The following is a 22,577-nucleotide window of genomic DNA, read 5'->3' as shown; positions in this document are numbered from 1 at the left end:
CAAGTATGGTACGAGTACTATTATGGAATACGGATGATGATGTAGGTGTACTAATACGTATGAAAAATGGAAAGTCTTACGAAAGGCAGGTAAGTACTATGAAAAATGGAAAGTCTTACGAAATGCAATTGAATAAAGTGACGATTAATAAATTGCAAGGTGCCAAGTGGTTTTCAAAGATTGATTTGAGGTCCGGGTATCACCAAGTAAGAGTTAGGGAGAAAGATATCCCTAAGACAGCTTTCAGAACAAGATATGGCCATTTCGAGTTCCGAGTAATGTCGTTTGGGTTAACTAATGCCCCGGCAGTGTTTATGGACCTAATGAACAATGTATTCAGACCTTTTCTGGATCTATTTGTAATTGTATTCATCGACGATATCTTAGTGTATTCTAGATCCGAGGAGGAGCATGCGGATCATTTGTGAATTGTCCTTGGAGTTCTTCGAGCTCGAGCGTTGTTTGGAAAATTCTCCAAGTGTGAGTTTTGGTTGAACTCGGTATCATTTCTGGGCCACATTGTAGCAGCTGACGGTATTCGAGTGGATAGCCAAAAGATTGAGGCAGTGAAGACTTGGCTAAGGCCCACGACTCCTACGGAGGTTCGTAGATTTTTGGGCTTAGCAGGCTATTACAGAAGATTTGTTGAGGGTTTTTCTTCTATTTCTGCGCCACTCACCAAGTTGACTCAGAAGTCAGCTAAATTTCAATGGACAGATGCTTGCGAGCGTAGTTTCCAAGAGTTGAAAGACCGATTGACTTCAGCCCCAGTCTTGACACTTCCAGAGAGATTGGAAGGATATGTTATTTATTGTGATGCTTCAGGCGTCGGGCTAGGTTTTGTATTGATGAAAAATGGTAAGGTGATTGCGTATGCTTCTAGACAATTACGGAAACATGAACAGAACTATCCAACCCACGATTTAGAATTAGCCGCAGTGGTCCATACATTAAAGATATGGCGACATTAATTATATGGTGTCCATGTGGATGTTTATACAGATCATAAGAGCCTTCAGTATATCTTCAAGTAGAAAGAGTTGAATTTACGACAACGACGATGGTTGGAGTTGCTAAAGGATTACGATGTTGATATCTTGTATCACTCCGGAAAGGCTAACGTTGTGGCTGACGCTCTTAGCCGCAGATCCATGGTAAGTCTAAGTGATGTACGACCAGAAAAGAAAGAGATGGCCCGTGAGCTTCAACAGTTAGCGAGCCTAGGAGTCCGAGTAGTGGACTCAGGTAGCAGCGGAGCTACTATTCTGAATTCAGCAGTTTCATCGCTAGTAGCGGAAGTAAAAGAGCGACAATATGAGGATCCCATGCTAATGCAGTACAGAGATACACTCCCTCAGAAGGAGGAGTCATCATTTGATATTTCGGAAGACGGAGTTCTCCGATGTCGAGGCAGGTTATGTGTTCCCAATGTGGTAGGTCTACGTCACCAAATATTGAGGGAAGCTCATTGTTCCCGTTACTCCGTTCACCCCGGAGCGACGAAAATGTATCATGATCTTAAGTCTATATATTGGTGGAATGGGATGAAGAAAGATATAGCGGAATTCGTAGCTCAGTGTCCTAATTGCCAACAAGTGAAGATCGAGCACCAAAAGCCGGGTGGCTTATTGCAAGCTATAGAAATCCCAACTTGGAAGTGGGAAGTGATTATTATGGATTTCATTACAGGGTTACCCCATTCTCGACGTAAGTATGCTTCTATATGGGTGATCGTGGATAGACTCACAAAGTCAGCACATTTCTTACTGGTCAGAACGACCTATATGGCAGAAGATTATGCGAAGCTCTATCTTAAAGAGATAGTGAAACTCCATGGCGTTCCAGTATCTATTATCTCCGATAGAGGGACCCAGTTTACAACCAAGTTTTGGAGATCGTTCCAAGAGGTTCGAGGGACCCAAGTGCGCCTTAGCACGGCGTTTCACCCACAGACCGATGGGCAGGCCGAACATGCTATTCAGACTCTTGAAGATATGTTGCGAGCATGTATGATAGATTTTGGAGGAAATTGGGATGATCATTTTCCACTCATTGAATTTGCTTACAATAACAGTTACTATTCCAGCATTCAAATGGCGCCGTATGAAGCTCTATATGGGCGAAAGTGTAGATCCCCAATTGGGTGGTTTGAAACCGGAGAAACTAAGTTGATAGGGCCAGACTTGGTCCAGCAAGCAATAGAGAAAGTTAAGCTCATACAAGATCGGTTGCTAGCGGCTCAAAGTCGTCAGAAGTCCTATGCGGATAATCGTCGAAGAGACTTAGAGTTCGAAGTGAAAGATTGGGTATTCTTCAAAGTGTCGCCGATGAAGGGCGTGATGAGATTTGGCAAAAAGGGGAAGCTCAGTCCCCGGTATATTGGGCCATACGAAATTGTACGCAAGATAGGCAAAGTGGCTTATGAGTTAAATCTACCTCCAGACTTGGAGTCAGTTCATCCAGTATTTCATGTTTCGATGCTTCGGAAATGTGTTGGAGATCCTACTTGGATCGTCCCAGTGAATGATGTGCAAGTAACAGAGAAATTGACTTATGAAGAGATACCCATTGCCATACTAGATAGGCAAGTACGGAGACTTAGAAACAAGGAAGTGGCCTCAGTTAAGGTCTTATGGAGGAACAACAATCGAGAGGAAATGACGTGGGAAGCAGAAGAGAGTATGCGATCCAAATACCCACATTTATTCCAGCCCTTGGAAGAAGTCCAAGATGAGACGTCAAAATCATAAGGTATGCATGTTTTCCTTTTATACATTCAGGTCATGTGTGGCCAAATTTCTAGAGCTGTTGTATTATTGCCTTGTGAGGCATTGTTATTGTGGGTTGTTGTGACAGGGTGGTAGTGCCACATTACAGAGGAAACTCTGGCGATTTTATTTTTAGAATTCCCCAAGCCTTTAACATTCGACGATGAATGTTCCTAAGGGGGGTAGAATGTTACACCTCGGAAAATTTTCCGTTGGTATGCAAGTGGATAAACTAGTGATGAATATGAGTGCATGATTTCTATGAGCAAGAAACGACGTTGATGAACTTAGGCGAAATTTCGAAAGTATCCGATGTGAGACGAGGAAGTTGGCTAAGTTAAGATGAGATACAAGGTGAGCAATGCATGTGCATGGACGGGGGTGATTAAAATGAGAAGTCTAAGAAATATGGGAAGTTGCAGAGTTGCAACTGCCCAGTGGTCGTATATTGCAAAATACGGACCGTAAAGTGTAATACGTTCTGTAAACTGGCAGTCGTAAACTGCCATGCAAGGTTTCAACTTTCTAACAGCCGAGGAAATGGTTAAATACTACCTGGTGGACGGACCGTAAAGTGATTTACGGCTCGTAAACCATGGTCGTAAACCACCATGAAGGCAGCCCAGCTTCTGGTTCTGGAAATGGCTAATTACACCCATGGAGGATGAGCCGTATAGTGGAATACGGGCCGTAAACCTCCATGGACGACCACTGGTCACCCAGCACATATTTTTCAATTCATTAAATATGAGGATCAAGACTTGTCTTATTTCATTACAACATTACACCACTTCTCTCTAAAACTTCTCTCTACATTTATTATATGCGTTTTCAAGGATTATAAGCCATCAATAACATTAAGACAAGTGAATCAAGGATAAGGGAATCATCAAGGATCATCCAAGTCCAGAAATCTAAATGGAGAAAAACTAGGGTTTTGCTCAAAGAGGAGTATTATCAACCAAAGCTTGTTCCTACAACTTCTAAGGTTAGATTCATAATTTTTACATGATGTTTATGGTATTGGAGAATTAAACTACATGGATTGTAGAAACTATGGTCAACTAGGTCATGAATGATGAATAGTGACATTTTGAGAAATAGTTTGAATTGAGTTATGAATGTTGTTGTGTTGTGATATGAATGTGTTATAAATGGTATTACGATCATGAACTAGACACTTTAGACGAATGGACGAAGTTGGGTGTTATGACCCTGAATGTGGGTGAATTAGAGGCAAATTGAGGAAATCTAGATAATGTGAATGACTAATGGCCATTGTTATGATATTAATGAAGGTATAAACGCTAGCATTGGAAGGGAACGTGCAAGTGTAGAATAGTTCGACGAAAAGGTATGTAAGGCTAACCCTTCTTTCATAAGGCATGGTTCTTGGCCAAATTTCTAATTCCTCTAAATGAGTATGTTGTATCCAAGTGATTGACATTACGAGCTCATAAGCTCAAGATCCTTAACATGTACTACGATTGTACTACGCCCCTCATATGACGAGTAAGCCTAAGATATGGATGTAGCAATAATGACGAAGATAGTGATGACGATAATGATAATAATGATGCCAAAGGTGCCTATGGGCTATTATACTTATATGTGCCTATGAAATGCTATAATGACACCCCGAGCTTATAACGCCGGGTAGGATATATGTATATGAATATGTATAAAGTATGTATACGATTACGAAATGCGCGCACACCTCTGCAGATGGTACGGATAACCCTGAAGCCTTGGTAGGGCCAGGTATGAGTAACCTTGAGCCTTGGTTGGCCAAGTATGTATGAAACACCGATCCTATGAGGTCGGGTATGCTATGTAAATGCAATGTATATGAAATGACAATGTATATAATATGAATATGAATGTGATAAGACTATGTATAAGAATACGAATAAGGATATGTATACGAATATGAGCACAAGTATGGTACGAGTACTATTATGGAATACGGATGATGACGTAGGTGTACTAATACGTATGAAAAATGGAAAGTCCTACGAAAGGCAGGTAAGTACTATGACGATGATATTATTGTCTCCCCTCCTATGCTATTTCATATGTGGTTCATTATGCTTATATATCGATGTTGATCATGCTTTACATACTCAGTACATTCTTCGTACTGACGTCCTTTTGTTGTGGACGCTGCGTCATGCCCGCAGGTGCACAGGGAGACAGACTTGATCCATAGCTGCTTATTCGGGGATTACATAGAGAGCTCCATTTCCTCCGGGGCCATATCTTTTGGGTACTCATTCTTTTGTGTATATAATTATGGGCATAGCGGGGTCCTGTCCCGCTAATGCGATATGTCATACTCTTAGAGGCTCGTAGTCATGTGTATGTGGGTAGAGATGTTCGGCCATGTCGGCCCATGTTTTGTATATCTTTTGTTGGCCTCGTCGGCCTTGTACTTATGATGTGGCATAGATGCCTATGATATGTTAAATGATTATGGTCGCCTAATGGGATCAATATGATTAACGATAAAAGAAAAAGCACGAATTGACTTATGGTTCACCTAGATGTTATGTTACGTACGATAAGGGGGTGCCGGGTGGGGTAGCACCGGGTGCTCGTCGTGGCCCCCCTAGCCGGGTTGTGACATCGGGGCCCTGTCCAGAACTCTTTATGTTAGATACTCCAGTAGAGGCTTGTAGACAGTCATGGTATTGGTTAGGCTTGGCATAGCCCTTTCGGTCTATATTTGATTGTATAGTTTTTCATGATAGCCCAGTTGGCTTATATAGTTTTGTCCAGCATAGTTGTATATTATATCTTCTTGGGCTCATTCCTTTTCAACATATTTCCTATATGATTTAGTAGATTTACATCTAGTGACCCTCGAGGTCCATTGTTGTTTATGGTCATGGTAGGAAAGCATGTTCAGTGGTGTTCGACAGGTAGGTCCCGGGTGCCCGTCATGGCCCTTTTAGTTTGGGTCGTGACAGTGTTGATCAACTTAGCAACATAAATAATCTGTTTATGACAAAGAGCAAAGAGTAGAGAGTGTCTAGGTATATCAATCTAGACAGATCAGGGTCGGCAATTATCTAATGCTCAGAAAAGCCAACAATGGCTTTGCCTCCTTTCTTCAGTTCTTCCCATTGAGATAGAGCTTATTACTTGTTGATGTATAGTTCCAATCAACACCATAAGGACATAAACATTTCTCTATCAATTCCAAATCTGGATTATCAAGAAGTTTAATTGTAGCACTATCATGAACTGCAGTCAAAGAGAACAACTTCTTAATAGTTGTTGGAGAGAAATTTACTGGCCTTCCTAGAACATTGTCACAACCCAATTAGGGACTCATGAAGACACATACACTGTCCCCCAAGGGAGGCAAAACTTTCACAAAAATAGTTTGCTTATTTCAAAGAAATGCGGAAAAACACAATAATCATATTAAAACGTCTTGCTATATATATATATATATATATATATATATATATATATATATATATATATATATATATATATATATATATATATATACATATAGTAGTAAGTGCGGAATACTTAATAAATACATCCCAAAACCTGGTCTTAACTTTTACAAGAGCTTCTAAAAGGAATTAGATAATCTGATTTACTAAAATACAAGTCTTGAGATACTCAACAAAATGCTATCCGAAAAATAGAAAAATAGTAAGAAGCATAAGAAGAAACTACGGGCTGGAGATCCGGCTATCAGCTCACCCAAACATCTCTAATGATAGCCTCAGGACCAGTCACGAGGTCTCGAACACGAACCCGAGTCAAATTATGCACTCCACAAGGTGTGCAGCAAGAGGACTCGTATGCATCATAGGCCGACAATGATTAGATAACTCATTTAAATGAAAACAAACCAAAAACTAGGGTAGATAGGCAGTCAAGTACATCACTAAGCATATAATTCACTGTAACAATAATAATCACCATAATCTCCATATTCTTAGATTATGGGTCTAGGTGAAGTCTCCAATCCTCAAGAATGTCAAGTTTCTATGTAAATACCTTACAAGAAAGCAACAACTCAAATAAATTATCAACTAAGAAATGAATGACGAAATATACCATGTAATGATATGGAGTGCAATGCAAATGAAATATAGTGCTAAGCAATGCCCCTATGCCTTCTCTCCGTAACATACACATACGCTAAGGGAAATGCCTCAAAGTCCTAACCCATGAGGGACCCGCGAAGTCCATGTACCAATCCCTCATTCCAGAAAATGACTTCGGACACGAGTACTCTCTCACTCCGGTACAGAACTCCGATCACGAGAACTCTATCGCTCCGGCAAAGACCTCAGATCACGAGCACTCCCTCTCTGTTTTACGCTCTCCAGCAAAGACCTCAGAGGTTACACTCTCTCACTTACCATACTTTCAAATGACAATCATATCAAAGCACATATGAAATATGGAATACATGCCATGGATGAAATCAACCTGAACAACATTCCAGGTTCAATAGATACTTGCCATGAAATGGGAATTAAACTCCATTCATTAATATTATCCTTCTTTTTTCATGAGATTAGTGAGATATAACAACATCCATACCAAACCATTGGATTTATCACCACCACCATGCCCGAAGGCGTATCATGCTTTCCCTGTCAATAACTACCATCTACATACGTTTCGCTAATCGGGGTATAAATAATTACACTGTATAAGATAACAATCTAAGGATACCCATATTGCTATATTTCCAAATCGAACTCAAAAACGACCATAAAAAAATGACCCCAGGCCCACAAGGGAAAAATCGAATTTTAAGTTAGAAACATGCCTCCCAAAATAAAATTAGTCACAACCTAAGTTTCATGTAAATCTAACCTCAATTTAACCTTCAATTACACTAATTTGTCAAAATCCTAATTGTACCAAAACCAAATAAATTGAATCATTTGAAAATCCATTCTGAAGTTGGAATTTATGTTAGAAATAATTTACCCAAGCCATATCAAGTTACTATTAGGATATTTTGCCATAAACAACCCATGATTAGTAAGAAACTCAATTTTCAACTTAGGGTTTATAAACCCCCAATTCCCAACCTTAAATCATGATTACTATCATATAATCCTTTAATATCGAAGATATAATCGTAATACGAATGTTAGAAACTTACCCAATGGATGTATCTTGCAAAATCTCCCAAAGTCTCTCTAAACCGAGCTCTTTAAGTAGAATATTGTGAATGGACTATCTAAACTCGAAATGGGAGATTTAATATGTTTCTGACCAGCGAAATGTGCTTTTGTGCACTATCTCTGACACATTCGGGTCCATTTCGGCAGCCCAAACCTCGCAAGTGTATGGTCCACTAAATAGCCCAGAAAGTCGTTGGTGCGGCCTAATCATCCACAAATGTGGCTCCGCTTCTATGGACCCCTTTCATGCAGATGCGGCCCCACTTCTACGGATCCCTTTCACGCAGAAGCAACCCAATGCCACTTAGTCCATTATCGCACCTGCGGCCTACCACACGCAGGTGCGGCTCCGCAGGTGCAACCACATGCGAGCAGGTGCGCATACACCAGAACCAACAAAAATGATGCACTTTCCAAAGCCGATCCAACACCCGAAACTCATCCGGAACGTCCCAGACATGAACCAAATATGCAAATCACTACTAAAACATGCTTTGAACTAGTGTAATTGAAGGACTAAAATTACCATTTCTTCATACCCAAAATTCCTTTTCACATTTGATCTTCGAATGTATTGACTGCCCCCGCTCGAATTACCTGATTCTGACTATAACCATACCACTGAATGAATTGGTTAATTCCACAATACCGTCATAAATACCACAACCCTTTCATTTTGCTAATAATATCTTCACACCGTCCAAGCCATCATCCTCACCAAGATTCTTTAGAAACACATTGACACATGTCATTAGTCCAAATCATGACTTCCTCTCGTCAGAAAAGAATCCTTCTTTATCTGAGTAAATTCTAAGCATTTCCATCAAAATCGATCTTATAAAGTGCTTATTGCACTAATTCCAATTTCGTTAGTTCTGTATTCCGAAGTTGAAATCACCTAGACGAAACCCATTGCCTAATTCTTCTCAAATCTTCAAATCACCATACTATATGTATACCTACTGATAACCTTGTCGTGCCAAATTCGTAGAAATCAAATAATCACTCTAAAGACTTCCCATAACCATTTGTACCTACTCAATACATCGCCAAGTACCCGTGTAAACCATTAGAACTATCCGGTAACGTTGCCATACCTCAAGTCTAGATTGAAATCCATCGAATACATGAAGGTGATTTACTAGAATACTCATAATCCTTCTGATATTATAAACATAGTCCCCTAGCTCTAATTGAAATTCTGACCCCAAAATAAATGCACAACTCCCCGAGTATCATTAATGGTCACCCGAACTGACTCCAAAGCTTCACGAAACCAATCATTGTCCTTTTGTACATTAATGTAGACAAATTCTAATCCTTTTCTCATAAATAAGAAATCTCGAGACCCTACAAAATACATAGCAAGCCTTCCACACACCTGTGCCGTCATCCTCGACTCCAAAAGCTGAATTCTATCCTAGTCATCAACTTAGTACCGAAGAACTATACCTTATGATTGTAGTCTTCATGTTCCTCAACTTCCACCCGATTCTATGAAATCTAAATCCACCAAATTCCCCTTGTACTTACCTTAACTCGCTGCCAAATCTGAACACTTGACGCAAGGCCCGCAGCCTTGTATACCACACTTTCAATAATAGAAATTTTAATTGTAAAACCTCGTTATGCCCTTAGATAGTTCCAACGTATCACCCTTACAATCCGTGTACCATACCCCAATTTCCCCCATATCTTTAATATTCAAAATACTTACCCATGCTATCCAGCTAACAACACTTCAACATAATCTACTACCATGAAACACAGTATCACCTCAAAAAAATAACTTTAACTTTCAAACTACAGAGATTTCCAAGATTCCCTCTTGTTATACAACTCTAGATCATCCATTTAAGAGTGCTAAGAACCTACCCATCTTGGTAAAATGCAAGCAACCTATCCATTAATTCTAACTTGTCAGTCACCTGAAATTTGCTCCTCACCAGTCGCTGATCACGAAACCTCACAGAATTTTGTCATAACACTTAGTTAATTTCCTTAGACTTCCTTCTTTAAGCATACTTAACAATCACACCCCATCTGAGTGATGCAAAACACCACCACCATACTCCACACCTAACCCAAGTAGTCCCGTTGCTTCAAATTCTAGTCCTTTCCTTTTCCGAGAATGCACCTTAGTCCTTCCGATTCTAGATCAACCAAGCATTTATCCTCATTCTTCAATTCCCATATGATGTTCCAAACCACATTCGCCGGTATCAACTTGTTGACACCTAATCTTTACCGCTTAAGAGTTGTATTTTAATTTTCGCAAATTCCTGAGTCGAAGACGGAGAAAGGATATTTTTTAAAATTTTAAAAAAGGTAATATTTCAAAAATCCCGATAAAATTACAATATTGAAGTTTGAATTACTATTTAGTGTAAAACGGTGATTATGCGAAATGACGAGTTATTTACTTTAAAAGCATGATTTGAAATTAAGAAAAATATCTCGGTCCATCTAATTAGGGAAAATCGCTAATTAAAAGGCGACGTAACGAGGGTGTTTTAAGCTAAAAACTAAGTATTATATTCAAAAGTGTATTAGATTTAAAGGGGGGAATTAAGTTTAATTAATATACTTACACCCCCCCCCCCCCCCCAATTTTCATTTTTGTCCTTCATTTCACCCGATTAACCTAATGTTTTCTCTTTTCTCATTGAGAGAAAGTAGTGGCGGCTGGGGTTCCACTGAGGTGGTGCCACCACTATGCCACCATGTTTTCACTGTTCCTTCACCACTTTTTGATCTTATACGGGTATTTCCCCACACCCTTTTATGGTGTGGGATGCCATGGACGAGCTATTAAGGTTTTAGCCATCTTGTGCTACCACACCACCTCGAAACGGGGGTGTGTGGTGAATTGCTCGAAGGTTGTGATCCCTCTCTTCGTACTATGTTGGCTACGTGTACGCCTTGGATGAGATTCTAATGGTCCTATTTGTTTGTTGTTGATAAGATTTTGTTGTTTTGTGTGTGTTGGCATACGATTCACCATCTGGTATGTACGATTTGATTTTTTTTTTTTGTTATTCCTAGTACTATTTTTGCAAGAATTAAGGAATTTGGGTACATTTGGGCACGATTTGTTGTAATTTTCTTTTTCCTTTACCGTTTGAATTTGATTTTGTGATAAGGTTTTGGAATTGAGGGGGAAATTCTATTTTTAGGAGACCTAGAACTTTCCATTTTTGTCCCTAGGGTTCAATTGAAATGCTATAAATAGAATAGAGTTATGACATTTTGAGGGGATTTTTTTAGAGTCTGAAATTTGCTTCTTTTGACAGCTAGGGTTTGGATTATCAAACTAATTTCCTAATTCTACTGTTATACTACCTAAAATATACTATACAAATACAATACTACATATACTACCCCACTACTACTTCAAAAAAATACAATACTATATATGGAAAATCTAGAACAAAAAGGGGTTTTTAAAAGGTTTTTGGTGTTGGAACTTGAAAGATAGTGACCTCAATTCCCCCCCCCCCCACCCCCCCACCCCGCGCCCCCCCAAATCTTTTGGTTGCCCCATACGCGCCCCCCAGATCTTTTGGTTGCCCCATAGAAAGGTAATACTTCTATTCCACCTTATTTACTCTACTTTAGCTTGTTTTTTCTGTGTTGAAGCCTATCTTAAAAGTTTGAATCATGTTTGGTTACTTTCTATGTATAAACAGTTGAATAGCTCATTTATGTTAAGATGTTGTTATTATATAGTTTGTCACGACCCGATTAGGGGGCCGCGACGAGCACCTGGTGCTATTCCACCCGGGCAGCCCTTGACATATTTTCACATAACACCTAGGTGAGCCACATAGTAAAACATACATTTCTATCCATCGATCATACTAGACCTTTCGGACAACAACCCCTTTATATCAACATAGGCATCTATGCCACATCAATGTACATGGGCCGACGAGGCCAACAAAATGGTATACAAAATATAGGCCGACAAGGCCGAGCACATCTAACCGCATACACATGTCTACGAGCCTCTAAGAAGAGTATAACATATCACATAAGCGGGACAGGACCCCACTATGCCTATAATTATATACACAAAAGAATAAGTACCCAAAAGATATGGCTCCGAAAGAAATGGAGCTTTGCTGTGTAGTCTCTGAGAATGTAGCTATGGGTCGAGCCTGTCTCCCTGTGCACCTGCGGGCATGATGCAGCGTCCACAAACAAAAGGACGTCAGTACAAAGAATGTACTGAGTATGTAAAGCATAGTCAATATCAACATAGAAGCATCGATAGCAACATAAGAAATAGCATAGGATGGGAGATGGCAATATCATCGTCATATGCACTTACTTGCCTTTCATAGGAACTTTCCCTTGCTAATACGTATTTGTGTACATACATCACTATCCGTATTCCACCATAATACCTGTACCATATTTGTGCTCGTATTCGTATACATGCCATTACTCACATTCATATACATAGTCATATCATATTCGTATTCATATCATATACATTATCATGTCATACACATAGCATTTACATAGCATACCCGACCACGTAGGATCGGTGTTTCATACATATCCTTATGTAACATACCCGACCACGTAGGATCGGTGTTTCACGTACCCGATCATATATAGGCTCGATGATCATACATACCTGACCAACCAAGGCTCAGTGTTACACGTACCTGGCTCTACCAAGGCTCAGTGTTACACGTACCTAGCCCTACCAAGGCTCAGTGTTGTCCATACCCAACTGTAGTGGTGTGCGCGCGTTACGTAAATATACATACATATACATCTATACATTTACTACCCGGCCATATAAGCTCGGTGTTCCATAATAGTCATACATATACACAATAGCTCATAAGCATCTTTACTTTTAACCCCATTATCATAATCGTCATCATTCATTTCATCCACCTTAATAGGCCTACTCGTCATGCGAGGAACTTAGTACAATTGTAGCGTATCAAGGATCATGAGCTTAGAAGCTCGGAAGATCAAATCATTTGAAAGACAACATACTCGTATAGAGGATTTAGATGTTTGGCCAAAGAACCATGCCTTATGAAAGAAGGGTTAGCCTTACATACCTTTCCGTTCGACTATTTATCGCTTGTACGTTCCCCTTCAACGATCGCGTTTCTACCTTCATTAAAGTCATACTATCATTAGAATCGATAGCTAGCATCTATGACTAAAACTATAGAAAATTGAATAGCATCTCCTCCATAACGTATCTCAACTCCCAAACGTCAATAATAAATTCACGATGCCATAACAATAGCCATTACTCATTCACATTATCCATATTTCTAGACTTACACTCAATTCATCCATAACCATGGCCATAACACACACGACGTCCATTTACATACATTGTTCATCTCATGTTCTCAACATCATTTATATCGTATTTACATCACAATACATCAAGACCCATAGCTCAATTCATACTATTTCTCAAAATGACACTATTCCATATTCATGACTCATTTTTCTATACTCTTCTACAATCCAAGTATTTCAACTCTTAACTACCTTGAACAACATAGAAATATCATGAATCGTACCTTAAATGTTGTAGGAACAAGCTTTAGTTCATAATACTCCAGTTTGAGCAAAACCCTAGTTTATCTCCATTTGGGTTTCTTGACCTTGGATGATCTTGATGGTTTTCTTACACTTGATTCCCTTGATTTAAGTTGTTGATCACCAAATATCCTTCAATTCTTGTGGAATATATGTAGAGAGATGTTCTAGAGAGAAGGGGTGTGATGTAGAAGTGAAATGAAATAAGCCTTGGTCCCCTTATTTAATGACTTAAAAATATGATTTGAAGTGCACAGTGGTCGTAAACTTGGTTTACGGTCCGTATTCCAGTTTACGGACCGTCCTTCGTGGTCGTATTTAATCATATCAGAACCAGAAACTCAAACTGAGATGTGGTGATTTACGTACGCAGTTTACGGGCCGTAAACCACTTTACGGTCCGTATTTTGGGTCGTTTTTAACCATTTGCTCATTTGGCAGAAAGTTGAAGTTTTGGAAGCCGAAATATGACATGGAAGTTTGCGGACCGTATACCACTTTACGGTCCGTATTTCACTTTACGACCAACTGGCCAGAATGCAAACTTGCAATTTTTCACATTTCCAAAACCTATAATTATTCATTACGGAGCATAACCTCTCTCTTATTGTGATTTCCTTCGGAATCTCACTTAGGGTCGTCAAATGTTATTTCTTACTCGTTGAAACATCGTACACTCGTACTCATCACTAGTTCATTCACTTGCATACCAACGGAAGATTTTTCTGAGGTGTAACATAGTTTTAGTGTTGTTAGTTGATTTTGGTGTTTGAAATGGTTGGAATATGTAAAGAAGGGTCAGGTTTAGCTTGTGATTACTATTATAATGAAATTTAAAGTATGAATATGACATGTGAATATTGAGACGTTCTGTGTTGTGTTGAAGGTTTTTTTTTAAGTGTGTTTTTTCCAGATTTTGCTACTGTTTCATTAATCTTTTAGCTTTTGTTTGAAGTTCTTGGTATTTGAAGGATGATTACCCTAGTTTTAAGACTGTGTTGGAACTAAAATGGACTTATTCTTTTTTTTGCTTGTTGTTGATAGTTGAAGTTATGTTTAAAAATGGCATGAGACATTTGAAAAGATTTAAGAGTCTTTAGGAGCAACTGGATAAAATAGTTTTCAAAATGTAGGTGGTCTGTGCCTAGGTATGTTTGTGTGTTTCTGTGAATCTCTTATTGGTTTTATGACCACGGTTGGGAACTTGATGTATGTTTGATCTTGAAGTATCCCTTAAAGGTTGTTGTAAACTTGAAAATGATCTTAAAACCTGGAAATGTGTCCTGTGTGATTCTAGACAACTTACCCTATGTTCTACTTGTTATTTGTTTGGAATATCCTATAGTCTTGTTCCCCTTATAACTTGTTCTCTTTACACTGCTATTTGGTCATAGTTTCTGAGATTTCTTGTGTAGCATAGATCATATAGGGACTAAGGGTGAATGGACTGAAAACAAAGACTAAACTGCTTCAAAAGTCTAAGTGTAGCACCTGCTTATTTGTACTTATCCTTGCTACTTGTTTGTGAGTTTTTAAGGTTCATATATAGGATCCCCTACTCCTAGTTATTTGTTTGAATCAAGTCATGTCTAATGCACCATTTTTGCACCTGGGACAGTGCCATGAACCCTTTTAGTTTCAGTTTTAGATCCCTGGAACCTGTCATTTCTCCTACTTGAAACATCCTATTATCTATGATTTTTTATAGCCATAGTTGACATAAACTTGCACCTAGGATAGTATCATGCTCCCTTTTGCCCTTGCTGTGGCTTGTTGGATCCGGTTTGGATTTCTGTCTGTGTTTTTTGCTTATTTGTGTAGTTCTGGGAATGAGATTAGTTAGACCACCTTTTGAGACTCTACTAGTGCCCCATAAGACTTACTATGTGTTGAGATGACTTTTGTGACTAATTGAGACCATTCTGTGATCATGTTCGACCTTGACTAAATCTGAAAACTTGGCAGGGTTGATGAACTTGTGGTTTGCATTACTTGACGCCTTAACCTATTTAAACTAAAACTAGTCAGAAAATGACTTTGGACGTATTACTTGCTTCTATGACATCTTCTTTGTGGAAAATGGTTTCTAGCACTGGTTTAACTTGTTGTTGAACTAGAAACTAGGACTAGTTTTGCTTATTGCTTGTTGCTTGTGCATCATTCCCTTCCTGTTCACCTCCTGGCTTTGCATTTCCTTGTCCCTCTATCCTGAACTGCTACTTCTACTTGCCTATGCTATTTTGAACTCCCATCCTGCTCTGATTTGTGTGCTTGCATCTGCCTTACTTGACACTTACAACACCTTGTTTTACCTGTTTCTGCATTACTGGACAACCTATTCTTGCATTGCTTGACATTTCTTTGGACTCTGTTTGTTTTCTGGGATTAGTGTTGAAGCTCTTGGTTGAGATTAAATGAACAATTGTGGCCTTTCTAAGAGTTTTCGATCACTGATTATTCCTGTGGAAGTTTTTTTTTTAAATCTTTTGTGTCTTTAAAACCAATTAGAAGCCTAGGATTTAGCAAAAAATGAAGTGCTCTGGAGACTTGGTCTAGTTTTTTTTCTTTTTTTTCTGGGACTAAAATGAGTAAGTTGAGGTGTATACTGAGTATATATGAGGGTATGCAAGTATTGTTTTGCTCTCCTAGGGAGGTGTATATTCAGCGCATATAGTGGCTTCCACACTTAGAGAAATTTTGAGGTTCTAGCCTTGAGCCTCTGATGACTTGGCTCTTTTGGGCCAGTTGCTTTGTGTTTTTGATTCCAGTAACTCCTTAGTCTTTATTGGGCTTCCTTTGGCGGTATTGGTAGAAGTTTCGAATTTTATTTATATCGAGCTAGGCCTAAATATGATGTAATTAAATTTTTGGCTATGTAATAATCATATCTAGTTTAGTTCATCATACTTATTTTATTTGTGGATGTACATTTAGTTTACTTGTGGATGTATTCTAATGTTATGTATACCCTTGTTTCCTTGTCCACCCAAAACCCGTTGGTGGGTCCCAACGGGGCCCAATAACGTATCTAGATTTAGTATACCAACTTGGAGCAAAAATGGAGCGTACGTTTGGACCCGAGGATTACCCTAAATGCATAACACATTCTTATTGGGCTTGGTCGGCCCAATTCCTTATCTCTTTATTTATGAATTTTACATTCCGAATTTGAGCATCTATTTATTTATTGGAACCTTTAAAAGTTATCCTATAGTTTAAGAATTTCCAAAACTTGACTTTTCAAAATATTACAAATTAACTCGAATAAAGGGATATGACTCATACAACTTTCCTAAGATTAATACTATTTCGTAAACTTGGACAAAAACTGATCGGTTTTTAAATATGAGGACTGAAGTGATTATTTTAAAACTTGTGGACTGTTTTGTGGACTTATGGACTATATGGACTGATTTTAAGATTTGTGGACTGATTTGGACTTTCAAAAACTTGGACTATCTAAAAAAAAAGACTAAAATTGGTTTAAAATTGATAAAAAATAAATATAGTTGACAAATGGACACTAATAGTATGCCTTAAACTATTTTCTACACTTAAATAAAAACTCTTTAAAAACTTAAACTAAAAACCTTTTTCTAAAACTTGGGTGGACTTACGTGGTGTTCTACTTAGGTTAACGCCTTCAGGTTTTAACCTAGGTGTTCTAGTCCGAAACCCAAAACACCCAATTTTGGGCAAAATTCTACTATTTTTATTTCTTGAAAGTGAGTATTTTGCATAAATTACACACCTTGATTTGCGAAAATATAAACAAAAGCAATTTTTATCAAAAACAATTTATATCTACAAGGCATACTATTAGAACCCGTAGGTCCATCGTATTTTACGGATCCTTAATACCGGGATGCCTAACACCTTCCCCGAGGGATCACCAGAACCCTTACCCATACTTTGGTATAGATAGGTTTATTTTAAAATTTAATCATTTTAAATGAACCCTTTCGAACTGGTTTGCCTAACTTACCTATAAGTTAGGCAGTGACTCTAAAACGATGTCCATTTAGAGTACCATCCATGTAGAAGTTTATTTTTTCTTTTTTCCTGGTACGATTGACAACCATACTTTCCCGGGACACTTTCCTTTTTAAATGAGGCAAGTGCAAATCCGAATAGGAAAAAATACAACCCGCTACAGATGGCGACTCCGCTGGAAAAAATTTAAGGTTCTAACCATAAGGGTTTAATAATTTATTTGCTTTGTATGATATAAATTGTCTAAGTGATATAAACTATTTATGTGCTTAAATTCCCGCAAAATAACTGTCATTCATGCATGCATACTCAATGGGGAACAAACCCGAATCACCATGGGGAGCACCTGTCTTATTCCCCAGGTTCATCGCCATGGGGAGCACCTGTCTTTTTCGTAAGAAAGAAAGATGGTTCATTACGAATGTGCATTGACTATAGGCAGTTGAACAAGGTGACAATGAAGAATAAGTATCCGCTTCCAAGAATCGATGATTTGTTTGATCAACTGCAGGGTGCTAAGTGGTTTTCCAAGATTGATCTGAGATCGGGGTATCATCAAGTGAGAGTTAGAGAAAAAGATATTTCGAAAACGATTTTCAGAACAAGATATGGCCATTATGAATTTCGAATAATTTCATTTAGGTTGACTAACGCTCTGGCAGTGTTTATGAATTTGATGAACAATGTATTCAGGCCTTTTCTAGATCTATTTGTGATCGTGTTCATCGATGACATTTTGGTGTACTCTCGATCAGAAGTGGAACATGCAGATCATTTGCATTTTGTCCTTGGAATTCTTTAGGCTTGAGAGTTATATGCAAAATTTTCAAAGTGCGAGTTCTGGTTGAATTATGTAACTTTTCTGCGCCATATTATCTCAGCTGACGGCATTCGGGTCGATACTCAGAAAATTGAAGCTGTGAAGACTTGGCCAAGGCCTACAACACCTACAGCGGCCCGTAGCTTTTTGGGTTTAGCAGGTTATTATAGAAGATTTACGGAAGGATTTTCTTCTATTTCGGCACCATTAACGATGTTCAGCAAAATTTCAATGGACCGATGCTTGTGAGCGCAGTTTCGGGAATTGAAGGACAGGTTGACTTCAGCCCCAGTTCTGATGCTTCAAAAAGGATCAGAAGGTTATGTTATTTATTATGAGATGACCGCCACAACGGTCAGTAATATTTTGGGGTGAACGCGCCACGGCGGCGGCGCTGTAGCGGTACCACCTTACCCGAGTTATAAACCAAAATTCCCAAATTTCAAGTCCTACTTTTTGGATCAAAAACTTGTTTTGAAGCACGGATATGGGAGGAAACCAATAAGCATGAAGTTTAAAACCCATTTGGGTGCCATTCTAACAACAAACTGGCCCAAAATTCTTGATAAACCCCAGAATCTTTTTCAAGAATTTTTCTTTACTATGCTTAAGTTTTGCGCTTTAAATCTGTGTTATAATCACGTTAAGTACGAAGGGAAGACTATCCTAACGATTAACTAGTTCTGATTACTCCAAAATTTCGTCCAAATTGTGTGGTTACCTAAATTTCAACATAAACCCAACTTGTGTTACCAAAAGAAAAATCCAAACCTTAAGTTTTTGTTTAGAGTGCAGTGTTGATTGATTAACTATGAAGCAAGAGGAAAACAAAATTTTACCTGATCTTGTAGTAAAATAGTGGAGGGAGATGGATTCTTGTGTTGGCTCTTCTTCTTCTTCTTATTCTTCTTCCCCTTTTTCTTTTCTTTTGGGTAAGAGAAAGTGGGTGTTTGGGCAGGCTAAATTGTGTTAGTAGGGAGAAGGGATAGTTGATAGAGTTGTGGTATAGTTAGGAGTGAAATGGGAGTAGGATTTCTGAGAAATATTAAGGGGTTTTCGAAGTGGGATGGTAGGATAATGAAAAGAAAAAGGTACTGCAGTACCTTAATACTATGCAGCAGAACCGCCATGGCAGCAACGATGTCGCTGCAACGGTTACGCCACGGCGGTAGAGGGACCGCTATTGCGATACCCTGGGTTTCTTTATCCACCGCTGCGGCGGCCAACAATGGCACCGTGGCAGTACCGTACTAGTGGTAACACAGCCGCTACGGTGGTATCCAGCTCCGTCTATGAAGTTTATGATACATTGGGGTATACCCAAGCCTTACGTCCCGTAACAGGCCTCAAACAAATCACCTTGGAGTTCGAATCCTCCTTGCCTTGATCCCCTAGGAATCCTTTGGGATTCAACTAACCCGAACCTTCTTGGATTTTTAATACAAGGTACGTGGAACCAGGAAGCCATGATGACCTGGTGATTCCATTGAGTTACGTCTAAGAAGTATTAAGTCCTAAAGGGTTCCTCGACTACGTTATTCGCCCTGTCCCTTCCTGTTGGACTCCAAATACGAAGTATGATGGTCCTAGCAAGTCCTGGCTACTGGACGCATCACCCGTCAGCACCGGTTCGTTTCCCTACCGTTCGGGGACGAACGGTTGTTCAATTGGTATCTGATGTAACGACCCGTTTTGTCGTTAATGTGAAATTTGAAGGAAGACGACAACTATGGCCCTTAACAGTGTCTCCGCCTATTCACATCCTGGAAACCATTCGAGCCAAAGCAAGATCGCGTGCGCATCGCGTAAGCAATAGAAGCGTAAGCAAATAGATAGAGCGGTGATGTTGTGGCGGTACACTACAACGGTGACGTTGTGGTGGTACACTAACCGCCGTAGCAGTAACCACCTATGACTGCGCAATTGCCATAGCGGCGTATTGGCCGCCCTGGCGGTACCGCTGCAGCGGTACACTTACCGCCAGGGCGATTTCGCACAGTGAATTTCCCTATTTAAGGGATCATTTCGGGAATTGTCCCATTTTTCATAATCCTAAATTCCAGCCGCCCAGCTCGGTGGGAAAGCTCAAAAATGATATTTTTAGTGTAAATAAGTTCTTCTAACACCATCCAACACTCCTTCCACCTAAGAAATTACTCTTGAACATACTCACCTAGAGAATTATCAAGTGGGTTTCAAGTCATCTAGAATTGGAAGAGCGATGAGGTAGCAACATTTTCTTCCTAAATTCCTTCTAAGCCACCTCCCATGTTCTTCACTAAAGAAATGAGCTAATAACCTAGATCTTTGCACTCCTTTCCTTAAAAAAAAATATAGATTCTTGTATGGATCTTGGAAATGGGTTCTTCCCGAATATAAGCTTGAAAATGGGAAAACCTCTTAGCATTGATATAGAAGAAACCTAGAGGTGGTTTAAGACTCCCAAACCTCCCTATTAGTCCAAATCCCTTATGAAGGTTCACACGGATTACGATGTAGTGATCGAATAAAAGTAACCAATGGATGTCCGTGGCACCCGCTCGACCATGAAGTAGGTTACGGCTTTCCTTTCAATAGAGTTAGTTTTTCCTATTAATGTGCAGAAGAAACGAAGAATGCATGCATAGGAAATCGGAGATCTGGGATGGAACTTTAAGATGGTATTGTTGCGTGTGACTTAGTGTTCGGGCTTGTGTCCTGTAGACTCCTTAGGTATTGATGTGTCCTTGTTGATTATCGATGGATTTATGTGACTTGGGAGTAGCAGACGGAATCTAATCATGCCTATCGATGAAATTATTTGTAGTGAATCTAAACGCTAGATGGGAATATAAAATGTATCATGGTAGTGAATGATAATCCTAGTTAAATGGTGACGAATGACTCGAGTGTAGGGTGAGATTCTTATCCTAAGCAAATATGCTGATTTAGGAAAAGGTAATATCATATGCCAAATGATTGACTTGATATATGTTGGGACTAGCTACCCATTATGTGTGCCTGATTGTTTAATTGTGTTTGTTTGATGCCCCGTGTAGTTGGTTGATATCGAGTTCTGTTGTGTCGTCTTGATCTGGATAGAATTGACATACCATTGCTGGTATTTGTGCTCGATCTATGTTGGCGTACCCACCGTTGGTATTTGAGTTATAGATGTATATTGGAGTACCCCCTGTTAGTACATGGCTAGATATATATTGGCATACCCACTGTTGGTATTGTGATGTTATGCGTTGTTAGCATGCCCCGTTAGGGTACTTGTGATATTGAACTTGATTGTTGATGATTGACTTATGCATTGCACGCATTTTTCATATTTATCATGCATGGTCAATACCCGGTGATGGTTCGGTATCGTTATTAAGGGAAACTGATATTTGATAAACTCTTTTACTTGAGTGATTACGAAGAGGACGATGTCCAAAGATCCATTTTAGAATCATTGATTTTATGAAATTGATATTTGATGAAATATTTACTTGAATGATTGCGAGAAGGCCGATGTCCGAAGATCCATTCCGGAATCGTTGATTTGTGTAACTGATATTTGATAGAGTCTTTTAAGTGACTGTGAGGAGGCCAATGTCCGATGGTTATATTTGGGTATCGTTGCTGCATGGCTGATTCCGATGTTATCCCGGAGTCGTTGTTAGTGTATGGGCTCCACGGGTCCCCCAGGGTGGTGCCTGGTGAGAGTCCCCCTGGGAGCAATTAGCCAGGGTCCCGTCTGTCTGTTAGGAAAAAATCCAGGATGGGCGCCACTTAGACTTCATGAGTCACGCTGAGTTGTGCTATCAAGACGTCGATATTTTCGTCCGAAGTATATGTGTACACCTCATTTGCATGGCATCACATCGTATCCATACCATTATTGCACCGCATTGCATTATGACTTGGTTTGGGTTGTTATGATAATTGAATAGTGATGATGTTGTAGCAATGATTGGATTATAACGAATCTATTGTGGTGATTGGATTGGATTGGATCGGATGTACTCGGACTTATCCTATTTGGGTTTAGATGCTATACATAGGAAATGACGAACATTTGGACTCGATGATTTTGAAGTATGTTGTTGATTTGTGCCTATTAATTAACCTAAAACAAGTAGTAAATTTTTTAAGCAAGGTAGGATAAAAGGGTGTCATAACGATGAGATCGCCCCTAAAACACCCGCGAGCGACTTGGGAATTGCAAAGATGATTGAGAACCTGCATGGGTGTTGACCAACTTATAAT

The sequence above is a fragment of the Lycium barbarum genome, chromosome 8, assembly GCF_019175385.1.
Source record: "Lycium barbarum isolate Lr01 chromosome 8, ASM1917538v2, whole genome shotgun sequence".
In the NCBI taxonomy this organism is placed as follows: Eukaryota; Viridiplantae; Streptophyta; class Magnoliopsida; order Solanales; family Solanaceae; genus Lycium; species Lycium barbarum.
The sequence above is the reverse complement of the archived record's forward strand: the minus strand, read 5'-3'. Positions refer to the sequence as shown.